General features: G+C 45.2%; 1 protein-coding gene across 15 annotated transcripts in view; it reads left to right on the top strand.

Moving 5' to 3' along the window:
- Positions 1-12774, top strand: part of LOC128335599 (connector enhancer of kinase suppressor of ras 2-like) — a 443349-nt gene that overhangs the window by 151192 nt on the left and 279383 nt on the right. The gene's annotated exons all lie outside the window — the stretch shown is intronic.

Genomic DNA, 12774 nt, shown 5'->3' with positions numbered 1-12774 from the left:
GAGGTCTGTCTCCAGTAACTGCCAACTCCTTTGGTGGCTACACAGAGACGGGCCTTCTCAGTCGCTGCCCCGAGATTGTGGAATGCACTCCTTGCTGAGATACGATCCTCCCCATCTCTGGCAATTTTTTAAAAACACCTGAAAACCCATCTTTTTGCCCAAGCTTTCTCAGCTTTTTAAAATTGTCTGTTTTAATCTTATGGTTGATTTAAACTGTTGATTTTTTAAAACTTTTATATTTTATTATTATTTTTTTATGTTAACCACCCAGAGATGAAAGTTTGGGTGGTATATAAGTTTAATGAATGAATGAACGAATGAACGAACGAATGAATGAATGAATAAATGTATAATTGTATACATGGGGCACTCTTCAGACTTCCACATGAACACATGGAGAGCAGGTGGATGTGATCTCACCTTCACACACTCATTAACCTGTCTGAAAGGGGTATCCACCATTGGACCCACTGGTGACTGAACCACCCAAGTGTGTCGTTAGATATGTCGTCCAATACATTTTAAGAGCCGCCTTTCTGTGCAACTGCAGGAATTCAGCAGCTGATCTGGTTACAATGCCTAGAATTCTTTGTGAGAAGCCTTGACACTTCGAGCCGCATAAAACCAATATACGTTTATGGTGCAGCTACATCTTGTGTGTTCTTTAGGCTGTAAAAAGTGGCCTGCCACTGGAAATGCTATTTATGATCTGGAGATTAAACCTTAAAACAGTCTATGAAATATTCAGCTTTTTTTGGAGGGCCTTTATGTTAGTTCGTGATTATAGCTTAATATGTTTTCAGACTTTGTACATCCTGTGAACAAGGGAAAGATGTTAGATAATTTGTTCATCAATAATGCAGGGACAGTAACGCTTCCTTGTGGACCATTCGGCTTTCCCTGTGCTTTACGAATGCAGTGAGGAAGTCCGTGCCTTCATTTCTGCCTGTGAGTCACATGAATTCAAATCGCTTTAACCATAATCCAATTAAGCACTCTATTTCCCCACTAATTACCTGTTTCTTAAGAATTTCCCCCCTCTTTCTGCTTATACTTCTGTTTAAAGAAGTACAAAAGCTTACAGATTTCCTACCTGCCTTTTGAAAAGATTAATTGTGTTCTATTCACCACCAAACAGGGAAGCTGTTTGACATTGTTTGCCAGAGTTTCCTACCAGGAAAGTTTCTAATATAATTTCTTTGTGGCATTCTTAGTATAACCAGATTCCTTTGCTTTTTAATTTTTTTTAAAAAATCATATTTTGGGGGAGTTAATTAGAATCTGTCCAGGGAATGATTTAGAATGAATTCTATGGTTGACAGTGTGTGCTAATTACACGTCACATCATCCTAATGGCTTTTTGGTGTTCTTGCAATGAAAACAATTACTGTTTTGATATTTTAATTATAACTTTTTAAACTGTGCAAAGCGATCTTAATAAATGCTCCGCATAAAATAACATTATTTTCTTAAAAGCCTACAAGAAAGAACAGTTAATGTGTCGGCTCATTCTGATTAGAGCTGTTCTATTCCACCCCACAACAGACACAACACACACACACACACATACATACACAAAGACTTCAATGCCTCCACTTGAGTGAACCCTTCATGTAGGTCAAAAAGTGATTACATCATTAAAGAATTAATAAGAAAGCATGCTTATTGTGTTTGAAAGCTTCTACAGAATAGGAATCAAAGCATGTTGAAATGATGGCATCAATGAAAGCTCCAGCAAATATATGGATTCAAAGGCTCAGAGCTTATCCTATTGGGACAAAGACCTGGCATTTGAACCTTGCATCAGGAGAATGTGGATGTGGGCTTGAGACATACATGAAAAAGATTATGCCTCTGGGCTTTCATGCCCCCACCCCTTCCTCAAAAAGCCAAGTAAAGATCCTTTTTCCTTTACTGGATGGCTTTGACTCATAAAATCTGTCACCAGGAGGATGCAAACTGAAGGCTGAACATGCAATTCTCAGGAGATATCCTAACATTGTGTTGCAGTAAGATTCAGACTGTCTTTTTGGGAAACCTGGCCTCACATTAATAATGATTTTCATGGCTCCTAGGTTCTCCCTGATGGCATCAAAAGCTTGAATATGCCATTAATATTTATTCAGAGAGGAATCGTGTCCCCCCCTTCATTCTGTTATGTGGAGTTTCATTCTTGAATGTTGTCATTTTATTCCCTGAATCAATGCCAGCTACCAGCTGTGATTCTAATTGCAAGAATTTTTTTTTTAAGTGGATGGATATTGAGAATTTATTTTCATCTTATGCAAACATCCCAGTACTATTTAGCCATTATCTAGGCAGTACCCAAGCCTTTCTGGCATGGGGCATGCCGCTAATGTGCATGGGACTCAGGTATGTTGTCCAGTTGCCTTTCTTAATCTACTAGCAAAATGGAACACAGTAAGCTGCTTTCTACTGAGTTAGACCCTTGCTCTATCCAGCTCAGTTTTGTCTACATTGACTGGTGTGAGGGTTGCTGCCAGGGATTGGATCTTGGACCTTTTGCATGCCAAGCAGGTGCTCCACCAGTAGGCCCCATCCCCTAAGAGGAATATCTTACAGTGCTCACATGTGGTCTCCCATCCAAATGGGAGCCCCTGATCTACACTGACACTACACTCTCCAAGGCAATAGGCAGGAATCTCTCCCAGCCATATCTGGCAATGCTGGGGATTGAACCTGGGACCTAGATGCTCTTTCTCTGAGCTATGGCCCCATCCCCCTCTGGGGAATATCTTACAGCACTCACATTTAGTCTCCCATCCAAATGCAAACCAAGGTGAACCCTGCTTAGCAAATGGGACAATTCTTGCTCACTACCACCTTAAGTTGTGCAGCAGGGAAATGCTTGACTAACAAGCAGAAGGTTGCCGGTTTGAATCCCTGCTGGTACTAGATTGGGCAGCAGTGATATAGGAAGATGCTGAAAGGCGTCATCTCATACTGTGCGGGAGAAGGCAATGGTAAACCCCTCCTGTATTCTACCAAAGACAACCACAGGGCTCTGTGGGCACCAGGTGTCAAAATCAACTTGACGGCACACTTTACCTTTACCACAAGACCATTGTGATGAACAAGGGTAGTCATGATGGGAAAAGGCCCCTGTGTTGCATATACTTAAGGGACTGGGGCAAGATATCCCAGCTGCAAAATGGTACCAGTCCACCAATGACTAGTCAAGTTCTTTGCTAACAGGAACTCTCATCCATTGCTTTGGAGTGATCATGGAGCAGAGTCTGTGCTTTTGGCTAGTGTACCTGATGCACACAAGCCCTGTTAGCATGTTCAGTATCTGTGAATCATGCAAGCATGGCATAGGAATAGGATTGTGTCCCTGTTCCCAGCAGGAATCAATGGGGTCTCAGGAATCCCAAGGCCAGCTGTGGAAGTGGACCTTTTCAGAGCAGGAAATCGGAAGGGGGACAGGACCAAGGATAGCTCCCAGGACACCGGGGAGAAGCAGGGCTGGGTGCAAGGCATCCAGCCAAGGATAGGATGCTTTGGCCAAGATCAGATCTCGCCTAAACCCTTAAATAGCCCTGGCTCCTGTAGAAATTGCCAGAACTTCTAGGGATGATGTGTTAACTTGCAGGCGCTTGCCATATAGTGCTGGCAAGCCTCCACCTAGGCAGACTAGTCCTTGAAGGAGTCCTCTGAGTCCAAGGATGGAGGCAGGGGCATTTCCTCTGGTTGTGGTGGAGCAGATGGATCTCATTCTACTGGAGCTTCTCACTCTGGCTCATCCTTTGAACTGTCCATGTTTTCACCTACTTGCAGGGTTTCTGGACCCAAGATCATGACACCCCACAGTCACCTCCATACATTCATCTGAAGGTCTGGATAGAGCCTTTGCTTGTATAAGTTGTGCATGCATAGACTTAGTTCAGACTTTCAGGTGATTGTATGGCAGTCAGGAGGAGTGGTCTGCAAAGCAGTAGTAGTAGTAGTGGTCTGTGTAGTAGTAGTAATAGTAGTGGTTTGCAGGAGGAGTGGTCTGCTATTTAGTTGTTGGGAATATTAGTCACCAGAGAATCAATGAGTTAGCCTGAAATAGTACTCCTGAGGAATAATTGCATTTGCCCTGAAAAATGGGGCAGGATTATGCCCACCCTTCTGAGGGAGCACCAGGGCACCCCCAGCACACACACTCAAACCCTTGCTCTAACGGACATCTAGGTTTGTCAGTTGTAGGGTGTCCTGACGCTGATGAAGGAAATTCCTCATTGAGCAATTCCTGACCCCAGTGGTCTGCACAGTCATTTCAAAATTTGTTCTGCACTGTTGGGAAATAAAAGGCATCAAGACCTCTACAAAGCTGGGAGATGGGGCTGCTTAATAGCCATGCAAAAGTGACAATATGGAAATAAGTTATGTGCACGTAGTTGTTAATAGCTATGAAATGAATACTTTGGGGAAGAAGTGAGAAGATCTGGAAACTGCATTAAAATACTTTAACCTATGATTTCTGAGCATTAGATAAAATGTCCAGTTAATGAGTGGTTCATAGGTCTCAGTGAGATCGGAGTTAAAGCAGCCATGGCTTTTAAACGACACTCTTCTTGGTTTCTCCTTTTGACAAAGCCCCTCACCAAAGATTCCTGAATAGACTTGACTGCCATAGGATAAGAGGACTTGTCATCAAATGGGTTAGTAACTGGTCAAACAAAGAGAAGCAAAGGATAGGTGTAAGCAGATACAGGTAGTTCTCTCATAATGGAGTGTCATAAGTTCTGCAGACCTTTTGTGAACATGTTTCAGTGTGAATAGCAATGAGAGCTATCTATGTCTCTCTCCAGAGGTGCTCTTCCCTCTGGACCTCTGGGTGCAGGTCCAGGGCCTCCACACACCCCTGGGGGCTCCAATCCTCTTTTGTCTGTCCGGGTTGATGTGTTCGCCATGCTGCCAGCCTGCACCGTGCAAGGAGGTGGAGTGTGACCTGACCTGTGCTGGGTGGCTGAGGTGACTGTGACCTGCTGCGCCAGGCACCCGAGCGTGACCTCTGCTTTAGAGACAGAGCGGGGAGTGGGGAAAGGAATAGGTGGGATGGGAATAGGTGAAGTTGTGTGTTGAAATGTTTCTGCTGCTGCCTATTTGCATAAATAGACCTGTTTTGTATTCGTACATTCTTGTGAGTTCAGTTGCTGTTTGTGCCCTCAAGGAGGGAGGAAAGCTGGTCTTGTGGTAGCAAACATGACTTGTCCCCTTAGCTACGCAGGGTCTGCCCTGGTTTGCATTTGAATGGGAGACTACATGTGTGAGCGCTGGAAGATATTCCCCTTAGGGGATGGAGCCACTCTGGGAAGGGCACCTGCAGGCTTGCATGCAGAAGGCTCCAAGTCCCTTCCCTGGCAACATCTCCAAGATAGGGCTGAGAGAGAGAGATTCCTGCCTGCAACCTTGGAGGCAACCTACACAGACACTACCAGTCTGTGTAGGCAATACTGAGCTAGATGGACCCATGGTCTGACTCAGTATATGGCAGCTTCCTGTGTCCCTATGTTCTAACCCATGTGTTAAAAATACACTCTGTGTGTGTGTGTGTGTGTGTGTGTGTGTGTGTGTGTGTGTGTGTGTGTGTGAAGCTTAACTTGCAGCCGGTTGGGGGGTGGGGTTGCTCCAAAGGCCTTTAGGTCCAGGCTCCAAAATTACCTAGGTGCACCTCTGTCTCTCTCTTTGCCATTTCCTTCTCAATGCTCCTGTTAAGAGCAATATCGTAAGCATAGACTCAAAACCTGTTGTGGACTCAAAACCTGAGAGGTCTACCCCCTGGGAGCCAATCAGTAAGGAGTTGTGGCTCCTCAGGTTGAAATGGATGTAACGGTAACCTGATGGCAAATTTTAAAGGAGGAAGAGCGGCCCGTAGTGGGGGTGAGGGGTGTGTGGAGAAGCAGCCGTGCAGGGAGCCCTTCCCCCTTTCCCCTGTCTACCATCTCTACCCTACACCTTGTTCACAACATCTTCCCTGCAGGATTTTAACCGGGAGAAAAAGATACACACACACCCCCGGGGGAAAGCCGCTGAGTGGAATTCTGAATGGAGAAGCAGGAAAAGGATTAAATGCTGCCTTCTCTGCTCCCTGTCACCCCACTGGAAGCTGCTTTTCTTCTTTCAAATGGTCCATGACACACACTGAGATGTAGCATGTAGTTTTGGCCCTCAGTGTTGAGGGAAAGACATGTTTCATGATGGACTCTTGGCTTTTAAAAGGGGACCGGAGTTCATTCTAGGCCCTGGAATTCTAGGTATTTTCAGACACTTGACTGAACATGGGAGAGGGCAGCAGCTAAGGGGTGGAGGGCTGCCAATCCCCAAGATAACTCCTGTGTCCAATGCCTTTGAGGGGTGGTGGTAATGGAACATCTATCTTGGCCAAGATAGTTCTCATCTCCTCTCTACCATCCCATCTGCCAAGGTAAGCCACACCAGCAACCAGATAGGGGGCATTCTGCGGTTTGCTCCTGAAACTTGCTCCTGAAACCTAAAGCAGGGGTATAGTGGCAATCAATCCATAGAGGTCTGGGATGGTGCCATGGAACTTAGGAAGCTGGCTCAGACCACTGGTCTATCTAGCTCAGTGTTGTCTTCACATACTGGCAGCAGCTTCTCCAAGGTTGCAGGCAGGAGTCTCTCTCAGCTCTATCTTGGAGATGCTGCCAGGGAGGGAACTTGGAGTCTTCTGCATGCAAGCATACAGGTGCTCTTCCCAGAGCGGCCCCATCCCTTGAAGGGAATATCTTACAGTTCTTGCACATGTAGTCTCCCATTCAAATGCAAACCAGGGTGGACCCTGCTCAGCAAAGGGGACAATTCATGCTTGCTCCCACAAGGCCAGCACTCCTCCTCTAGACCAGCTCTCCTCCCCAAGATTGCATGATGTTGCTCCCTCTGCATATATGCACACCGTGAACACATTTTGAAGAGATAATTAGAGCTAATAACAGAAGAAACATTAAACTGCCCTCACCAGTGATAACAATAGTTTAAGGTTGCCACGTTCTTTCTTGCCCTGGAATGAAACAGGTTTCGGACTAAATGAAACTTCATTGCAGCCAGTTATCTCAGAATTCTGCTAGTTATACATACACCAGCTTGCAGTGGAAAGAATGCCTGCTAATAAGAAAATTACCGTTTAGAAGATGATTCACTACTTAGATGAACCTTGAAACAGCTCTAGAGATGGTAAAGAAGATCTGATTACAAAGTGAGCGGATGATCTGGGGTCATTTTTAGAAAGACAATCTTCTGAACCAACAGCAAGCTGCTGAGATGAGTTATGATGAAACTTTCCTCTCAGCAGCCACCTATTTTTCATCCCCTGGCAATAGAATTGTACTTGGCTAACCAGTTTAATTTGCTTGCTGATGAATCCGTTCAGAATTTAGGCTTCCGCATCTGTCTGGGAAGGTTTGGTTTGAAGAGCCTGAAGGGAAGATTATGGCAAAAAGCAAAATGTTTGTTCCAATTACCTAACCTTGGGAATTAGTGTTCCTCTGAAGCTAAGTGTTCACACATTTTTTTTCACTAGGCTGGTGATTATCTCTGCCTATTGGGAATGAAAGCAATAAGTTAGACATGCTCCAACAGTCTCTTTTGTGGTACTTCCCCTGGCAAAATATTGCCCTAATTGATCCTGATTTTTCTTCTAGGGAGCTGTTGCTTTAAAAAAATGTGTTAATGTGCACACACACACACACACACACACACAACATGGTTCCAGTCATTTTCCTAGGACAGTAGTTTAGAGGTCTATGATCAGTACAGGAATCTGCTACCGCATCACTATTGGATTGAAAACCTTTAGAGAAGGAGAGCCCACCACTTCATGAGGCAGACTGTTCCAACTGTTTAACATCTCTTTGGGCTGGGAAACCCTCCCCCTCCCACTGCCAGTGCCTAGCATGAATCTGCTTCCTTGCAGTTTCCACCCCTTGGTTCCAGGTTTGCCCTCAGGTGCAACGGAGAACAAGTCCATTCCTTCTGTGTGACAAAATGGAACTGCAAACTGCAGATGGAATGCAAACAGTTATGCAACCGTCATCAAGAGATTAGAATGCATGTGGGAACCAACTCTAAGGCCTCATTCAAACATAGGGTGAAACCTTGGGTAGACGAAGCCACGGTTAATCTGCGAAGCTGAGAATCATGATGCAGATGATCAATCACCTGAGGTTTGGCAGCCTTTGGCTTCTGGGCAGAGAAACCCTTCTCTCTTCCTGGTCTGCTGAGAGTGTATCCCAGCAAGCTCCGTGCCACCCGCATCGCCAGGCTGTGGGCAAGCTGTCAGGACGTCAGTAGAGTGGCAACCATCAACCATGATCTTTGAGGGGGTATGCTCAATGCAACCATGCCTTTTTATTTTTATTGATTTATTGATTTGATTTGATTTGATTTATATACTACCCTTCCAAAAATGGCTCAGGGTGGTTTACATCAAAATAAAAACAATTACAATCAATTAACAATTAAAATCAAAACTAAATCAATTAAACATTTAAATTAAAAACTAAATCGATTAAACAATTTAGATAATTTAAATCATTTAAAACCAACATTAAAAGTTTAAAATCATAAATCTAATTAGAAGCCTGGGTGAATAAATGTGTCTTGAGTGCCTTTTTAAAAGTTGCCAGAGATGGGGAGGCTCTTATTTCAACAGGGAGATCATTCCAAAGTCCAGGGACAGCAACGGAGAAGGCCCATTCCCAAGTAGCTGCCAAACAAGTTGGCAACAACCACAGACAAACCTCTCCAGATGACCTTAACAAGTGGTGGGGCTCATGGTGAAGAAGACGTTCTCTTAAATACACAGGGTCTAAGCTGTTTATTGCTTTATAGGTAATAACCAGAACCTTGTATTTTAATTGGAAATGTATCGGCAGCCAATGTAGTTCTTTCAACACAGCAATCATATGGTCTCTCCTAAATGACCCAGAGACCAACTTGGCTGCAGCATTCTGGACCAACTATAGTTTCTGGACTACATACAAAGGCAGCCCCACGTAGAGCGCATTGCAGTAATCCAGGCTAGAGGTTACCAGCATATGAACCACCATTTTGAGGCCGTTCATCTCAAGAAATGAACACAGCTGGTGTATCAGCCGAAGCTGATAAAAAACACCTCTGGCCACTGCCTCAACCTGGGACACCAGGGAGAGGTTCAAATCCAGAATCACCCCCAGACTGTGTACCTGTTCCTTTCAGGGGAGCGTAACCTCACCCAGAACTGGCAGATCAAAATAATCTCCTGAGTTCTGTCCCTGCACAATATGTACCTCCGTCTTATTTGGATTCAGCCTTAGTTTGTTATCCCTCATCCAGCCCATTACTGCCTCCAGGGAGGCATTTAGGGAGGTTATGCCTTCTTCTGTTGATGTCGACATGGAGAAATAGATTTGGGTGTCATCAGCATATTGATAACACCCTGCACAAATCTCCTGATGAACTCTCCCAGCGGTTTCATGTACATGTTAAAAAATATCGGAGACAATATGGAGCCCTGAGGGATACCATAGGAAAGTACAGATTCGGAAGAACAACAGTCTCCAAGGGACACCATCTGGAATCTGCCTGTGAGGTAGGAGCGGAATCACTGCAAGGTGGTACCTCCCACCCCCAATCCCCTCAGACATTCCAGAAGGATACTATGGTCAATAGTATCAAAAGCTGCCGAGAGATCCAAAAGGGCCAACAGAGTCACACTCCCTCTGTCAATTCCCAATTGGAGATCATCCATCAGGCCGACCAAGGCAGTTTCCACCCCATAGCCTGCCTGAAAGCCAGTTTGAAATGGGTCTATATAATCAGTTTCCTCCAAGACCGCCTGGAGCTGGGAGGCCACCACGTTTTCAATCACTTTGCTCAGCTATGGAAAGTTGGAGACAGGCCTGTAGTTGCTTAACTCTGAGGGATCCAAGGCAGGTGGCTTCAAAAGTGGTCTAATGATTGCCTCCTTAAGCCAAGGAGCATCGTGCTCTCCCTCAGAGAAGCACTTATCATCTCTACCAGGCCCTCTACAACAGCCTCCCTGCTAGATAGTATAAGCCATGTCGTGCAAGGATCAAGAGGACAGGTGGTAGGCTGCACCATTCCAAGCAACTTGTCCACATCCTCAGGAGTCACAAACTGGAACTGATCCAGAGTCAGCACATAAGAGCAGCTGCTGGACACCTCAGCATCAGACTCTGTAACAATTGTGGAGTTTGAATCTAAGTCGGCCCAAATACAAGAGATTCTGTCCACAAAAAACTCATTCAAAACATCACAGCGAGTAATTGTTGGTTCCAGGTACCAATTCAAGGGGGAAAGGGCACACATTATTCCCTTCACAACCCTGAACAACTCTGCTGGATGTAAACTTGTGGACACAATACGGGAGGAAAAGAATTGCTTCTTTGCCGCACGTATTGCCTGAGCATAGATATTCAAATGTGTTCTATGTAGTAATCTGTCGGATTTGAGTCGAGTCTTTCTCCACTTGCACTCTAGTCATCTACCACACTGCTTCAGCCCCTGTAGTTCTTCTGTATACCAAGGGGCCAGTTTTGAAGCGGGTCAGAGAGGATGCTTAGGAGCGATCCTGTCCATTACCCTGGTGAGTTGATTATTCCAATTCTCCACCAGAGTGTCAACAGGGTCATATGCAGAGCCAACACTAAATCCCTCCAAGGCTTCTTTGAATCCTATTGGATCCAATAACCTCCTTGGGCAGACCATTTTAATGGGCCTCCCACCCCTGCGGAGGTGGGGCGTGGTTGTGAGTCCAACCTTAACCAGATGGTGGTCTGTCCATGGCAATGGGGTCTCCATCCAGGAGAGGAGTCTCCATTCACAGAACACCACCCTGATCAGAGTGAAAGACCAAATCAAGCGTGTGACCAGCAATGTGCATCGGTCCTGAGACACTTGGGATAGGCCCATCATTGTCATGGCCGCTATGAACTCCTTAGCCATCCTGAACAAATTGGTCCCAACATGAACATTGAGGGCATCAATCTCTTGCCCTTGGCAGGGAAAAGACATTTTAACCCTTTTCTCACACACTTGCACCTTGACAAGAGCTATACTGTCTTATACAAGCACAATTATTGATACCAAGGGATAGTGAGGGGCACTTTCAGCTGATGATGGGGTCTTGCAGGGGGGGCAGGGAGAATGGGGGCAGGGGGCCAAGGAGAACTGCAACTGATAATAGGGGGCGGTTGGTTAGTGGTTTGCAGTGTTCTCAATGGAGTACCTATTTACTTCTCTCCCACCTCCTCTACACCTAGGACAACCCCCCTGACCCTTTACTGGTAAAAGGGAATCCTCAGCAGATTCCCTTTTATTAATATGGCTCCGAGCTAGTCAAACCGGCTTGTTTTGAACTCAAACTGGTTCTGATTTAACCAGGGGCAAAACCAGGCCGGGTCAGCTGAAATCTGCTCTGGATTCAAGCTTAACTGGCAAAACCAGTTTTATGCACACCTCTAACAGATACAGAGACCAGATTTGTGGGGCGACATGTTGTCTCTTTAATTGACTAGACCACAGGAAGGTTGCCACACCTGGACTTTCCTGATGTAGCACTGATGGGAACCCGCTGTGCACAGGGTCGGCACATTGGTATTTCTGAGAAGCACCATGGTATAACTCCCCCAACGATCTGGCATCTGTGCCCTTAGTGAGAAAACAACCCAGTTGTTCAATTTCTTGTGTTACCGGGGCTTCATTGGTTTGTGCACAAATCACTTCAGTCCTGAATTACTGGAGACCTCTCTTGCTGTCCCCATCTTGTCATCCCATCCTTTTATTGTGGATGGTCAAGTGGGGGGCATAAGACACAGGGGAAAGTGGGCTTTCTCCAATGTGGTTATTTCCCTTTTAAAGAATAAAATCAAGGGACATGGCATCCCTGTTGCCAAGTACTGGCAGGAAGAGTACAGAGAAGACACCAGCTCTGAGAGGCGGCCAGCGATAAACGCAGCTGCCCTAGAACTGACGCATTTATGGGCTTCTCTGAGCCCCCCTCGCTATGGTATCAGGAGTAGCTGGAGCACAAAACTAGGTTGTGGTGGCAACAGCATCTAGAAAAAACAATGGCCCTTTGAGACCTGAGATTTCAGCAGCGGAACTTACTACACAACCACGGTTCAAATTCAGGTTGGAAGCTAAAACGGAGCCATGGTTGGGTGACAAAATCATGGCGACACACTATTGGACGATAATAAACTCCAGCCTCTGGCATGTTCACCTCCAGAGGTTTTGCGTTATGTCCCAAGCTGGCCTAAGTGTATCTAGTGGGCACATGATTATGTGAATGAACCTTAGGCAGGGTTTAAGAGAGTTGGAGCATCAAGCTTTTACTTTTTCATCCTGCTGAAGAGTGTCAGAACATGGTGAGTTGAAATGGAGAGAGGGAGAAATCAAGGTGCTTAACTCAACAATGCTGATGACTCAAAGAATTTTAGACTCAAAGAAGTCTATTTTGTTTCTCCTCTCAGAGCTGAGTGGGCTTTTCTTTCTTTCTTTCTTTCTTTCTTTCTTTCTTTCTTTCTTTCTTTCTTTCTTTCTTTCTTTCTTTCTTTCTTTCTTTCTTTCAGACCACATAAATGAAATAATCTCCAGCCTGGCTTGCTGTTACTAATAGATCACTGGGATGTTTGCATTCTGCCAATGAATAATTCTGGCAGGGTTTCAGAAGGAAACAAGCAGACAGATACAGAAAGGCATATGTAATAAAAGAAAAGCTTAAGAAAACTGTGAACTGTTGACAGC

This window comes from Hemicordylus capensis, chromosome 11 (assembly GCF_027244095.1).
Source record: "Hemicordylus capensis ecotype Gifberg chromosome 11, rHemCap1.1.pri, whole genome shotgun sequence".
In the NCBI taxonomy this organism is placed as follows: domain Eukaryota; kingdom Metazoa; phylum Chordata; class Lepidosauria; order Squamata; family Cordylidae; genus Hemicordylus; species Hemicordylus capensis.
This window is presented reverse-complemented; position numbering and strand designations above follow the sequence as displayed.